This window comes from Syngnathus scovelli, unplaced genomic scaffold (assembly GCF_024217435.2).
Source record: "Syngnathus scovelli strain Florida unplaced genomic scaffold, RoL_Ssco_1.2 HiC_scaffold_23, whole genome shotgun sequence".
In the NCBI taxonomy this organism is placed as follows: domain Eukaryota; kingdom Metazoa; phylum Chordata; class Actinopteri; order Syngnathiformes; family Syngnathidae; genus Syngnathus; species Syngnathus scovelli.
Genome location: NW_026061323.1, coordinates 3,139,084 through 3,151,980, shown reverse-complemented (window position 1 = coordinate 3,151,980; position 12,897 = coordinate 3,139,084).

Below are 12,897 nucleotides of genomic sequence, written 5' to 3'. Positions count from 1 at the left end.
AATTGTGCCGGCTCCTCCATGTACGAATCGTCCGGGCATATGGCGCTGAACTCCTGGTAGCACATAGCGCGCAGTCTGTCATCCAGCAGCACCCGCCGCACATCAGACAGGGGTAGGCTCAGTAGCTGGAACAGCGGGGCCCTGTGTTCACCCAGTTTGACGTCGTCACCCAGCAGCCTCTTGACGTTGTCGGGCACATCCGTGGCGAAGGGCGGCCCGGCCACCGCTGCGGGCTGAGGGCGGGACCGGGCGTACCGCTTCCAGCCACCACCCGTCTTATTCATCTGGTCTACAGCGTAGCAACATGGTACGAACGGGAACCTGGCCTTGTTGGCTTCGATCTTATTCTCGTGAACGCCCGGGAATGGGTTCCTGGCATTGTGCGTGCACGCGTACTTACGCTTTGTCGTCTCGCCGTACAGGGGCCATTCCATAACATGCGCGGGCGTGTTGTCCTGGACTATATTCTGGGCTTCCTGGTCGTCCACGATACGCGGTAGGTTCACGCAGTGTCTGCTGTACGTGTTGACAAAGACTTCGGGCTCGGCACTCCTCAGTGATCCGATGCGGCCGGTAGCGCGCCTAGGCGCCGCGGTCGTCGCGGCCTGGGACAAGGCTCCCCACTGCACTGTACCGTCCCCATACAGCGTGTAGAAGGCCAGGCACTCGTGCCGGTAACTCTCATAGCGCTGCCACATGATGTCAAAACAGTCCCTGAGGAACATCATGATCGCATTGTCCCGCACCCTGAACTTGAGCACGGCCCGGTCGCCCGAGATAAGAGACAGGCTCATGACCCGACTCGAGCCCACTAGGTGCATATAGATGATAGGCCTAGCCCTGTGAGGCACGTTGGACTCGTCCACGGCAAAAGTAGCCCTGGTTACACGGTCGTTGAGCACAAAGTCCACAAACGTGCTAACCTCTGCTGGCCGTCCGAGCTCCACCGGGATGCGCGCAATCAGGTCAGTAGGGCTGGCCATGTCAACCGACATGTAAGCGCTCAGACAGCCGTACGCCCTCCATATGCACTCATCCTTGTCCACGTGCCTCTGACTCTCTTTAGGTATGTCTATGCTAGACACAAGCCTGGTGCCATCGTACTGTATGGCTGCCTCGTAATAGCTGTTGTACGGGTTGGCCAGCCCGCGTAGGCCCTCGTGCTCCGGGTTGTACTTGTTGACCAGCATGTCGGGGGGATACTTGTCGGCCGCCGTGGTGATCCATTGTTCACTGGGCCTAAAGCCCGGCATAGATTTGAAAAAGTCTTTACACTGCAGGTGAGGGGTGTGTTGGCTCACTGTGGCCAGGTCCAACAGTCTGGTTACGCGCTTGTCCTGGAGCTGGGTTACTAGCTCCACACCCATCTGCACGTGCAGCTCTTCCGTGTCCCCGTAGCACACCGTGGTAACGGCCTCGGGCACGGGCACCCACGGCGCTATGTCCAGCAACCGCTGGAGCCTGCCCGTGATCTCTGCCGTCCTCCTTAACACGTCATCAACGTTAGTCACCAGGCCCTGGGGCACCGTGATGGCATAGAACCTGTTGGGCATGCCTAACCACATCTGGTTAGTTACAACGAGTAGTTCCTTCAGCAGGAGACGCGTATCCTCGGCCTGTATGCGCGTAAAGTCCGGCAGCGGTTCGAAGCCGTTAACCCGCCACGCATACGGCAGGGCGTCATATACTGTTATCGACCCCCTGTTGACCAGCAGCTCCTGCATGTTGCGGACCCCCTCCATAACCATAAAACGGGGGTGGGTGTTGTTCCGCCGCGCCGTCTCTAGGACAAACTCATCGTACGTCTGCATAGCGTGCAAGTGGGCCTGCTGTGGTGTGCCGTTCCACACCAAATCTATGGCCAGCATTTTATGTTGGCTGTATAATGGATTATAGCGCCCTGTTGTACTGAGACCGCGATGAGAAACAGTACATAGAAAGCCTGATAAATGTTAGAAAAAGGATGGACTCACTGCTTGACCTCATTGAAGAGGGTGGTGTGCCTGACAGTTCGTACACTGACCTGGTGAACGAGTTTGGGCCCGATGGTGTAACGCCCCTGCAGGTGGCTGTGGACACGGGCAATACCGCAGCAGTGGCAGCTCTGTTAGACATGGGTGCTGATCCCAACACTGGACATGTGCACGGGCATCACCTGCCCCTGCTCTCGGCTGCCGAAGGGTCCTGGGACGTGTTGGAACATCTTCTCAGGACCGCAGACATCAGAGTGAATGCCATCAACACCAGCGGTGAAACGGCTCTGCACTGCGCGCGTGATGTTCAGGCCGTGCACGCCCTATTGGCCGCCGGCGCTGACGTGACGGCTGAAGACCGCACCGGCAGAACGCCACTGTTCTCGGCCGTGCGTGATGTGGAGATGGCACGGGTCTTGCTGCGGGCCGGCTCGGACGTCAATCACGTCGACCGCGCGGACCACACATTTATGGTAGATGTGTTTGACAATGTGCTAACGGCCGAGGACAAGGAATTTGTGGCCATGCCCATCTTTCAGGCGGCCACCGAGCACAGTCTGTCCATGACCAGCCAGGCCTTCCAGGCTCTCATGGCTAAGGAGCATGTGGGGCACCCTGTCGCGGTGCATGTGGTGTCGACCCTGGACAGAGTCGACCTGGGCTTTTCTCCGACCACAGGTCTGGACGCGGTGGCCTTGGCGGTGGCGCTGAACCTGTTGCCCCTGGCCTCACATCTCATCAGGCTGATGGACTATGATGTCAACAGGCTGGCCCGTGTAGCCGTCGCAACCGACGACGCGGTCATGCTGACGGCCTTGGTGGAGGAGCATGGCATGGATATTGATGTCGACCTGATCTGGCTAGCGGCCGACGTGGGTAACAGAGCGGCGGTACGCTACCTGACTATGGTACGCGATGTCGAATTGACCGGGGGTGTGCGTGGCGCCGTGGTTATGGCCCTCATGAGTCTGCAGGACATAGAGCTCCTCAAGGCAGTGGTCCGCAAGTACAACTTGAACATGGTGAGCCCCGTGAACGGGCGCTCTCCCCTGGACTGGCTGGTGTCGACCTTGTCAGACGTGAACGAGGACTTTGTCGTAAACTTTATCTACCACTTCACTCCGCGGCAGGGCGTGTCACAGATGTCGGATGTAACCCCGTCCATCATGTACAAGGGGCGCATGGGGCAGGCGTATCAGCACATGCTCACACTACGCAACCTAGCTGTGGGAGCCCTTAGGCCTGAAGTGGCCACATCGGTGGGCAAACGGCATATTGACTTTGGGGTATATAAAACATCATGATCAGTCAGTGGCGCATGCACACGTTTGCGCCCGCGTTCACCAATGACACACTATCCATAGACAATAACATGTTTACCACGGTGCTGCTTGAGGGCGAGCATAGCACAGTTGCGATGGGCCCCATGTACACCACGGACCAGGTCTTGGTGTCGTACATGCTCGTTGTGAAGACGTCTGATGTGGCTAATGAACACAAGCTGGTTATCATGGCTCTGGAGAATGGCCTGTCGAGAAACACGTTGCTCTCCCCGGTCGTCACCTTGGGGCCCGTGTGCATATTTAACGGCTTCCACATCCTCAGAGTGAACCAGGACCTACCTGCCAGCTACAACATACAATTTGTCCTCACGTCCAACGGGGATGGCACCGTGACCATGCTCGGCGGGAACATAACCCTATACGTGTCAATGATACATGACAGAACTAAGCCCACTGGCGTGATGCAACTGGTGGCCTAAAACGGGTCTCCACATACACCACGGATATGTATGTATTACAATTAAACATAACAACCCAGACTCAGGCATTCATAAGTCAGTGTGAGCCATAACATTATGCCCATTGTGTTGATGTTCATAATATGCCCATAGTGTGACTAGGCTGACAGTAACCACAACCATACCGTCAAGGCTCAGTCACGCTATGATTATAATAGAAATGGCTCTTGTTCCGGGCAACCTGTATTTAGAGGGTTGGTTTAACCCATACTTATATCTTGACTTTAGTGTAATGGGCAGACATGCCTGTACTAAGAAAGTGGAATGTTTAATTACCATTTCAATGAAACGTCGTGACTGTAATGTGTACATACCTGTGTCTTCCTCCTCTTGGTTGCTGACATCCCAGGGGATGGGGACCCTCACTGTCCTCCTTTGATTGCTGCTTCGCGCCGCACACCCTACATAGTTGTGTTTTCCCCTCTCCACCAGTATGGTGACATTCTTAGCTATGCTGACAGTGCTGTCCTTGTTATATACTGTGGTGGACATACTCCTGTTTAGCAAAGTGGCCTTGTATAATAACATGGTGATGGCGGGTGCCGGTTTCCCGGTGGCGGAGCAGCTGAACACAACCGTTGTGGTTTCATTGGGCCCGCTGGCTGGTTGATATGTCATTGCGTCCACGTCAGAGATTCCTATGGGATGCAACAGCCATTAACAAACTGCACAGGTCATTAGAGCGTTAGTCTTACCTTCCACATTGATGCAGCAGGTCTCTTTGCGTTTAGAGGCCATCGGAAACATGTTAAAGATGCAGGTATAACAACCTGCATCTGTCCATGTGACGTTTCGTAGGGTTAGAGATGTTGAGTTGAGGGACGTGTCGCTGAGGATCGCCTTGCCTTGGTAAGGCTCGTTGATGTGCTGTCCATGGTCCCGGCTGTATGACCCTATATTAACATATGATTCCTTCCACATACGCTTTTGCCATGACACCTGCACCACATTCGACATCGCCGCATTCTCGTCCAGCTCGCACTTGCAGAAAGCGTCCATGCCATAATCCACCTTTGTTTGTCCCATATTGGCTCCCTCCGATGGCTGCACTCCACAGGCCACTGACCACCAAACAACACACTGCAGTATAGTTCCGCTATTCATTGTTACACTTTTCCTATTGGTACCCATGTACCCGGATAATTCTACAACCACGTCTAGCTCTTTTCCACCCCCATGTTCAGTGTGTTCACACATCTAGGTTCGCTGTGGGGGAATTCAAATACCTTTGTGGTTCTTAAAAGTGATGATAGACATAGAGGAGGTCTACGACAGCCTGATGTCCGGCCTGGCCGAGGACCTGGTGCCGCAGCTGTGCGCACAGCACGGTATGAGCACCGTTGAGTGTCTGCAACTACTGCTGCCTCTTCTGCCAGACGACATGGCAGCCGTTAGGGCCATCGAAATGGGCGCTGTGCCCGGGGACGTATTTACCCTGTTGAGGACTAAACCCGACACGTTCCAATACTGCGTGCAGCACGGCAAACTCGATACGTCATCGCTCAGTACCACGTTTGACCCTCACGGATTCAACGTGGTGCAGGCCGCAGCACAAGCCAACATGTTAGAGGCCCTCACGCACATGGCGCCGTTCGACTGGTACATGGTAACGGGAAACGGCATGACCCTGGCCAACCTCGCCCTGGCGCCCAGGGGCTACGATCCTGAGGTGGTAAACTTTTTCCTAATGCACATGGACATGGGTGCACAAGTGGGCGCCAGCACCCTGTCGCGGCACATGGTTAACACGTGGCCTGAACACGCCCTGGTGCACGTGGCATCCCACGAAATGCCTCTTATCAGCGCAGAGGACATGATGTTTCTGATTCACGCTGGCATGAGCCTGGCCGTAGTGGCGTTCGCGAGACACTACGACGTGACAACCACCCAAGTGGACAACCAGTACCTGCTACATTACATTATCATGTCGTGGTCACCGGACTACCACGCCGTGCTCGGTAACTACAGTCTGGAGACACTGAACACTGTCTTGAGCTACGACAGTATGTCCATGGCTGACTTTGTAAACACTGGTTGGGTACCCTTAGAGGTGCTCCAGGTGTACATCCCGCAGACCTACTGGAACACGGGATCCATGGTTACGGCCATGGCTAACCTAGTGCCCCGGTTCAACGTAACGGATGGCTTGTACACCACCTATAATTGCGTAAGCTGCCTGTGGTACGTAATCATGGCAGCGGACTATAAGCCACCAGGATCGCTGGCTGTGGATCTGGCGTACCTGCTCACGTACTTGTCGTACAGGGTGAACACGCTCAGGGTGCCCATGCCTGCCCGGGATCAGGACCTAGAGGCGCACTTTAGGGCTAACGACTTTGAGGGATTGTCTGACATCTTGGCCACCCTTTACGCCCGGGCTCCCCACCTGCCCAACGTCGTGCACGAGGTCAGGACCTTACCGTGGGACTATTCGCTCTATCTCTCATATGTGTCAGAGACACAGCACGAGATCAAGAAGTGTCTGCACGTTATGGCCGGGCTGGGCGTCAGACCGGGTCCTGAGTACTTTTCTGTGGTGCGGTCCGAGTCACTGCTAGCCGAGATCTTTGAAAACAGTTTGAAGCAAATTGTCATGAGGCAGTATCTAAGAGAGCTGCAGGAGCACGTGGTCAAACATCCTGAGTACACCCAGCTATTGAACGACTAGTATGCCCATCCATAATGCGACCGATGTATACAATATGCCCATGGTGTGACTAGCAGGACAGTCATTACACCTATATTGTCAGGCTTAGTCATAACATGATACCCATGCCCGATATGCGGTCACAGAGACAACATTCTGCCCATGGTGTGGCCATAACACTGTTATTATATGGTATGGGCGTGATGAACACTACGCATAGTCTGTGTGCACATCATATGGTGTGCACACATCAGGACCATGTCCTGGGCCACTGCCATATATTGTATCTATTGAAACGTCTACCGTTATTGTATTGGCGATATACAGTGGGGTGGCCATACACCGATACAAGAAAGCTATCCCACATAATGTTGCTTGAAATAAAATATGAATATATACTACCGGTGTACCGTAGGACTACAGGTAAAATGTCTGTCACAAAGGATGTAGTGTATGGCTATGCGGATCATGTGCTCAGGACCCGTGGCCTGGCGCCTCTTATCCACGGGGTGACTCGGGAGGACTACAGACCGTCGCTAGTCAGCCCTACACTTAAGGCCGCTCTGATACACAGCTGCGAAGAGGTGGCCAAAATGCTCAACGGGACACACATGTTCTCTGGGGTAGTGAGTGATGTGTTGAACACAGGCAACGTCAGTGTCGTAGCCAGCATCATCGACTTTGTGCTGGCCGATGATCCCAACATAGGACGTGTGGTGGCTTTGGTTTACGCCAGTGTGGAGATATATGTGCAGTGTCTGTCTGCGCAACCTGAATGTTGCCCTGATATAATAACCATGCTTGTGGACAAGCTACCAGCGGACCTGGACTGGACACAGTTGGAGCGTGGTCGTAGACCACCCATGTCTATGACCACGGTAGCCCGAGTCTTTGTCGCGGGATTGGTGTCTGGTGTGGGCGGTGTCTGTATACTCTCTCTCGTTAGTTGCAGACCGGTTATATCTGTGACCGCAATATCCCGTATGTTTGTCGTGGGATTGGTGTGTGGCGTGGGCAGCTATATACTCTCTCTGATTATTTGAATAACATGAATGTACTGACTGTTTTGGGAATAAAACACCCTAGCTACAATGAAGGTGGTTGTGTTATTTCTGACTATCCTCTCAGGAACAAGTGCTCTCTCCGCGGTCCATGTCCTGCAGGGCACACGTAATGTGATGATACCATGCATGGCGGACAAGGTGGCTAATGTCAAGTACTTGTTCTTAACCTGGTACAGAGGGCTGCATAACGGGGCCGCCGTTATTCTGAAGCGTCGCGGCTCCGGCAGAGTGAATTGCTACGGTAGATGGGCCAACACTACTGCACTACGTGAGGATGACAGCCTGCTTTTCCGGGATCCCATAACATGCTCTGACAACGGGACTTACACATGCAGTCGCACTGCGCCTGTGGGGCATCGTGGCCAAGATGAAGAGGTGGACCTTTTTGTCATCCCATGTAAGGACCCTCCAGTCAGTCGCACTACACCCGTGGGGCAGCGTAACCAAGAGGAAGAGGTGGATCGTTCTGTCATCACATGTAAGGACCCCCCGGAAAGTAGATCCCTACAGTACCTGATCCCTTACATGATAGCGGCCAAGGTGTTCCTCTTAATCATGGCGGTGTTAGCCTACTGCCGGCACAGGCACATGCCTTGTTTCACAATACTTTGAATAACTACTGAAACATTTGCTGCTGCTGCTTTAAACAATAAACATGGAAAATGATTCTGATGTACGTCTGCTTTGAGTGTGAGTACAAATGTCGATTAACACTACATATTAACTCGGGGTGTAAATAATGTCTGGAGCGTTAGGGTAAACAATAACACAACAACAATTGAATGTTGATCAACATCCAATTGTGGGGTAACAATATTTGAATATTGCCAATCGGCTGGTTGTGGAGTGAATACATGGGTAGGGGAAACATTCCTTTCACCATGGAGTCTACGCCTTTTCCCTGCAGCATTTGTTTGGAGACCATGACATCTATTGTTGTTACTCCGTGCAGCCATCTATTTTGCCAGCAGTGCATTGAAACCGACGTTGCTATCTGCAACACCGACTACCGTTGTCCGGTGTGCCGGACCACAATGTACCTCGGGGACGTACAGAAGGTGTATAATCTGGATCGCATGGTGAAGGAGTGCCTCGCCGAGTCTGAGCGACGGGTAGCCGATGCCATCTGTGAAACCGAGGAGCGATGCGCGCTGCGTCACAGTCGGGACCTGTGTAACCTGGAGCAACGGCTGCAGGCCGAACACTACAAGGGGAAACAGCAGCTAATGTTGCAGTTGCACGGCACCGGTAACCAGATGGCCAAGGTATGTGCGGAGAAACTGGTTCTTGAGCGGCGACATGCCCTGGCTTGCGCTGAGGCCGAAACAGCCATCAAGCAGCGGGACGAGCTTCAGGTTGAGTTGGCATACGAGCATTTGACCAAAGAGAGCCTTCGTATCAAGCTGAAGCGGCATCGGACGGCGGACAACAGCTCGACCAAACTTCGCCGGGTCCAGGCCCAGCTTGCCGAGCTACAGGCAAAACACAATCTCCTGAAAACGTCTGCCGCGGCTTTCTGCGACAATCTGACCGATACCCACTTTTTCGCTGACTTGTCCGATGTGCGGGCCCGGATGACCGACATAATGGAGAAAGACTGCCGCATGAAAAGGAATGTGTCCTTGTTTCGCGATACTTTGAATGACTGCTGAAACATTTGCTACTGATTTGAACAATAAATAAAGATACTTCTGATGTGCACCCTCTTTGAGTCTGGGCACATATTTTGATTAAGCGAAATGCAACACTGGATGTCTGAAGGGTTGTGTTTAGAGGTGCAAGACAAAAGTGGTAACTACTAGGGTATGAACAATGTCTGGTATGTTGCCTCCACATGGCTGGGCCAAGTGTCCAGCCCAAGGTTTCACAATCTGCGGGTTCATAACCCCAGGTAAAACATTTCTTGACAGTCGCTACGACAAGCACATTCCCCTCGCGAACCACTACAAGGCCTTACACATATGGGGCCGTGATAGACCTAACCAACACCACACGCTATTACAATGGCAAAGCCCTGGGCTCGTGCTATCACAAGATACGCTGCAAGGGACACAACCAGTGCCCCAGCCCCAGAGCGGAGCGCACTTTCTTGGGCCTGTGTCAGGCCGCTCAAGGCCCGGTGTATGTGCACTGCACATACGGCTTCAATCGCACTGGTTACCTGGTGTGCTGCTACCTGGTGGAGTGCCGCAAGATGTCGGTGCATGACGCCATCCGCCTCTTTGCAGAGGCCAGACCTCCGGGCATCTACAGGGAGGAGTATGTTAAGACCCTGTGCATCAAGTACAACGCCCGCACACTGTTAGTGGCGGCCGACTTGCCGGCATGGCTGCCTGAGCTGCCTGTGACATGCGTACCGGCCCACTGTGAGACGTCCACACACAAGCTGGGCCTAGGGGCCGTGCACGACGTGGAGCTGTGCGCTGAGATAACACGCGTCATCACAGGAGCCGTGGGCTATCGCTACCGTGACCAGTTTCCCGGCTGCATGCCCGTATCGATGAGCAGACATAATTATTCCGAGGTGGTGAGGCTGGGCGCTGACGGGCGCGCCACATGGAAGGCTGACGGCACCCGGTATATGCTGTACATAGATGGGCGTGACCACGTGTACGTCATGGACCGTTGCGCGACCATATGGCAACTGACCGAGGACCGGTTTGAGAGGCCCTGCGGCCTGCACCTGACGGACACCCTGGTAGATTGTGAGCACTGCGGCCAGGACCTGTACATCTTTGATGTGGTGTATGTGTGCAGTACCCACGTGGCTGACTACACTTTGGACAGCGGGCTTGAGGCTGCACGTGTGGTGGCGCGTTGTCACCACGGGCCCCTGCGTGTCACGGTTAAAGTGTTTGTGCCATTGTTGGAGTTTGAAGCACTCTACGAGGCGTATGCCGACCGGTCCGACTGCGACGGCTTTCTGTTCCAGTCCAACGAGGAGCCCTACTACGGTGGGCGTGACGTGTCTGTGGTAAAGTACAAGCCTCCCGAAAAGAACACGGTGGACTTCAAGCTGGTGCCCATCGACGCCCAGTGCGCGGGGCTGTACCTGCACGCAGCCACGGAGCCTTTTGCTCAGGTGTTGGCGTGGGACCCGGGCATGGCCGGCTGCGTGGTCGAGTGTGCCTTTGCGGACGGCGCGTGGCGTGTGCTGCGTGTGCGTTCCGACAAGACCCAAACTAACACGTACTTCACGGCACTGCGCATCTACGACAGCATTCGGGAGCCGGTGGATCTCATCTGCGAATGATCAAAACAAAATGGAGGTTTTCCTGTCGCTGTACCCGGATATCGAGGAGCGGCGCTTTGGGGTCCATGGGGACATTAGGCTAGAGGGCGGCCTGGACCCCGAGGATGACTTTGTGCAGCAGGAGTACCTGGCGCGCTTCCTGAGTCCCGAGACGCCCTATAACGAGCTGCTGCTCTTTCACGAAATGGGCACCGGTAAGACGTGCACAGCCGTGGCCATAGCCCAGTGCGCCGCCAAGTACCTCAGAGGGGTGCTGGTGATCACGCGCGGCGAGGGCCTAATGCGCAACTTCCGGTCCGAGCTGCTCGATAAGTGCAACAGCTCGTGGCGTCGGGAGCGGCGGTCTGTGGAGCAGTTCTTCCGCTTCACCACATACGACCGCTTCGCCGCGTGGTGTAACCGCGTGTCGCGGGGCCTACTGGCCAACCTGAGGGAGGACAATGCGGCGTACCGCTCGCTGCTGATGTTCATGAGGTCGGTGCGTGGGGCCAAGAAGGTGCCTCTGTCGGGCACGCCCATGGCGGACCGCGCCGACGAGATCGTGGATGTCATGAACCTGATTTTGCCAGAGCCCGTGGACAAGTCGCGATTCTTTACGGGCGCGGGCAACTTTGTCCGGGGTGCAGAGAAGGACTTTATGAGGACGGCCAAGGGGCGTGTGTCATATGTGCTAGGCAAGAGCAGCGGCGTCAGGGTGCGCTACCGCGGCCGACGTATAGACGGTCTGCCCTTCAAGGTGGTCAAGCTGAAGATGTCGGCGTACCAGCGGGGCGTATACCTGAGCGCGGTGGCCGAAGACCAGCGCACCAACACTATCTTCACCAGCACGCGCAAAGCGTCACTGGCGGCCCTGCCCACCCAGGGCAACCTGGCCAACTACAGCGTCAAGTTCGACTATGTGATGTCGCAACTGGGGGTTGCTAGGAAGAGCTTTGTGTACTGTGACGTGGTGCGCGGCACGGGCGTGGCGCTGTTTTCTCAGTTGCTGCGGAACGGCGGTTGGACTATGGTGACAGGCGCCACGTACGGTGGCGTCAAACGGCCCACGCGCTTCATGGTGCTAACGGGCGCCGACTCGGCGCGCGCCCAGAAGATGCTAGATCGGTTCAACCACGAGCGTAACGTGGACGGCTCTGACGTAGCGCTGGTGCTGGGCAGCCGGGCCGTGGCCGAGGGCTTCACCATGCGCGATGTCACGGACCTGTTCATACTCACACCCCACTGGAACTTTACCGAAACCTTCCAGGCCATCTACCGGGCCGTGCGCGCCCGGTCCCATGACTACACACGCCTGATACTGGGTGAGGCACGGCTTGTGGTCCACGTGCACATGGTGGTGGCCGTGGGCCGCACAGACGATGAGTCTCTGGACCTGGACATGCTGCGCACGGCCATGGACAAAGACGTGGAGATCAAACATGTGGAGTACCTGCTCAAGGTGGCCGCGGTGGACTGTGTATTTATGAAGGCCCGCAATCGCCGCCAGGTGGACGGCTCCCGCAAGTGCCAGTATACCGACTGTGAGTACACGTGCAGGGGCGAGTGGCCGGTGGTACAGCGCCGCCAGTACGTAGCACCGTCGGCCAAGGTGAAGGCCAAAGCGCTTATGGGCTCCAACCTGGTGGGGTGGGGCGTCGACGTGGTACCCGAGCTCTGGTACATGTGGGCCCGTGCGCAATTTTTCGGACCACGTTGCCTACGTGGTCCCCTCGGATATCGGGAACAGCATGCTGGTAACCACGGATCCCCACGCCACGGGCAAGCTGGTGGACGACGAGTATTACTCTAACAACTTGGTGTGTGCCAAAGAACATTACCTGAGCGTGGCCGCCATATGCACCCGGCGAGATACTAGGGCCGCGCCAGCGCTACTGAATGACATCCTGTCGGGTCACCGGGAAGCCACGGAGATGGTGCGCATGCCGCGTCCTGTGCAGCTGAAGGTATTGAAGCGTCTTATCCAGATGTATGCCGAGGGTGCTACCTTGAGCGATCACCAGGCTGGGGTGCTGGACCTTTATGAGGGCTTCTGGGACCGCGACACGTACCAGGTGTGGCTGTACGATGCCAACCTGATTCTACAGCGCAGCAACGCCACACACATGCTGCAGTGGGGCAGTGATCCGGCCGACCGCGGGGCCGAGCGTAAGCGGCGGTTT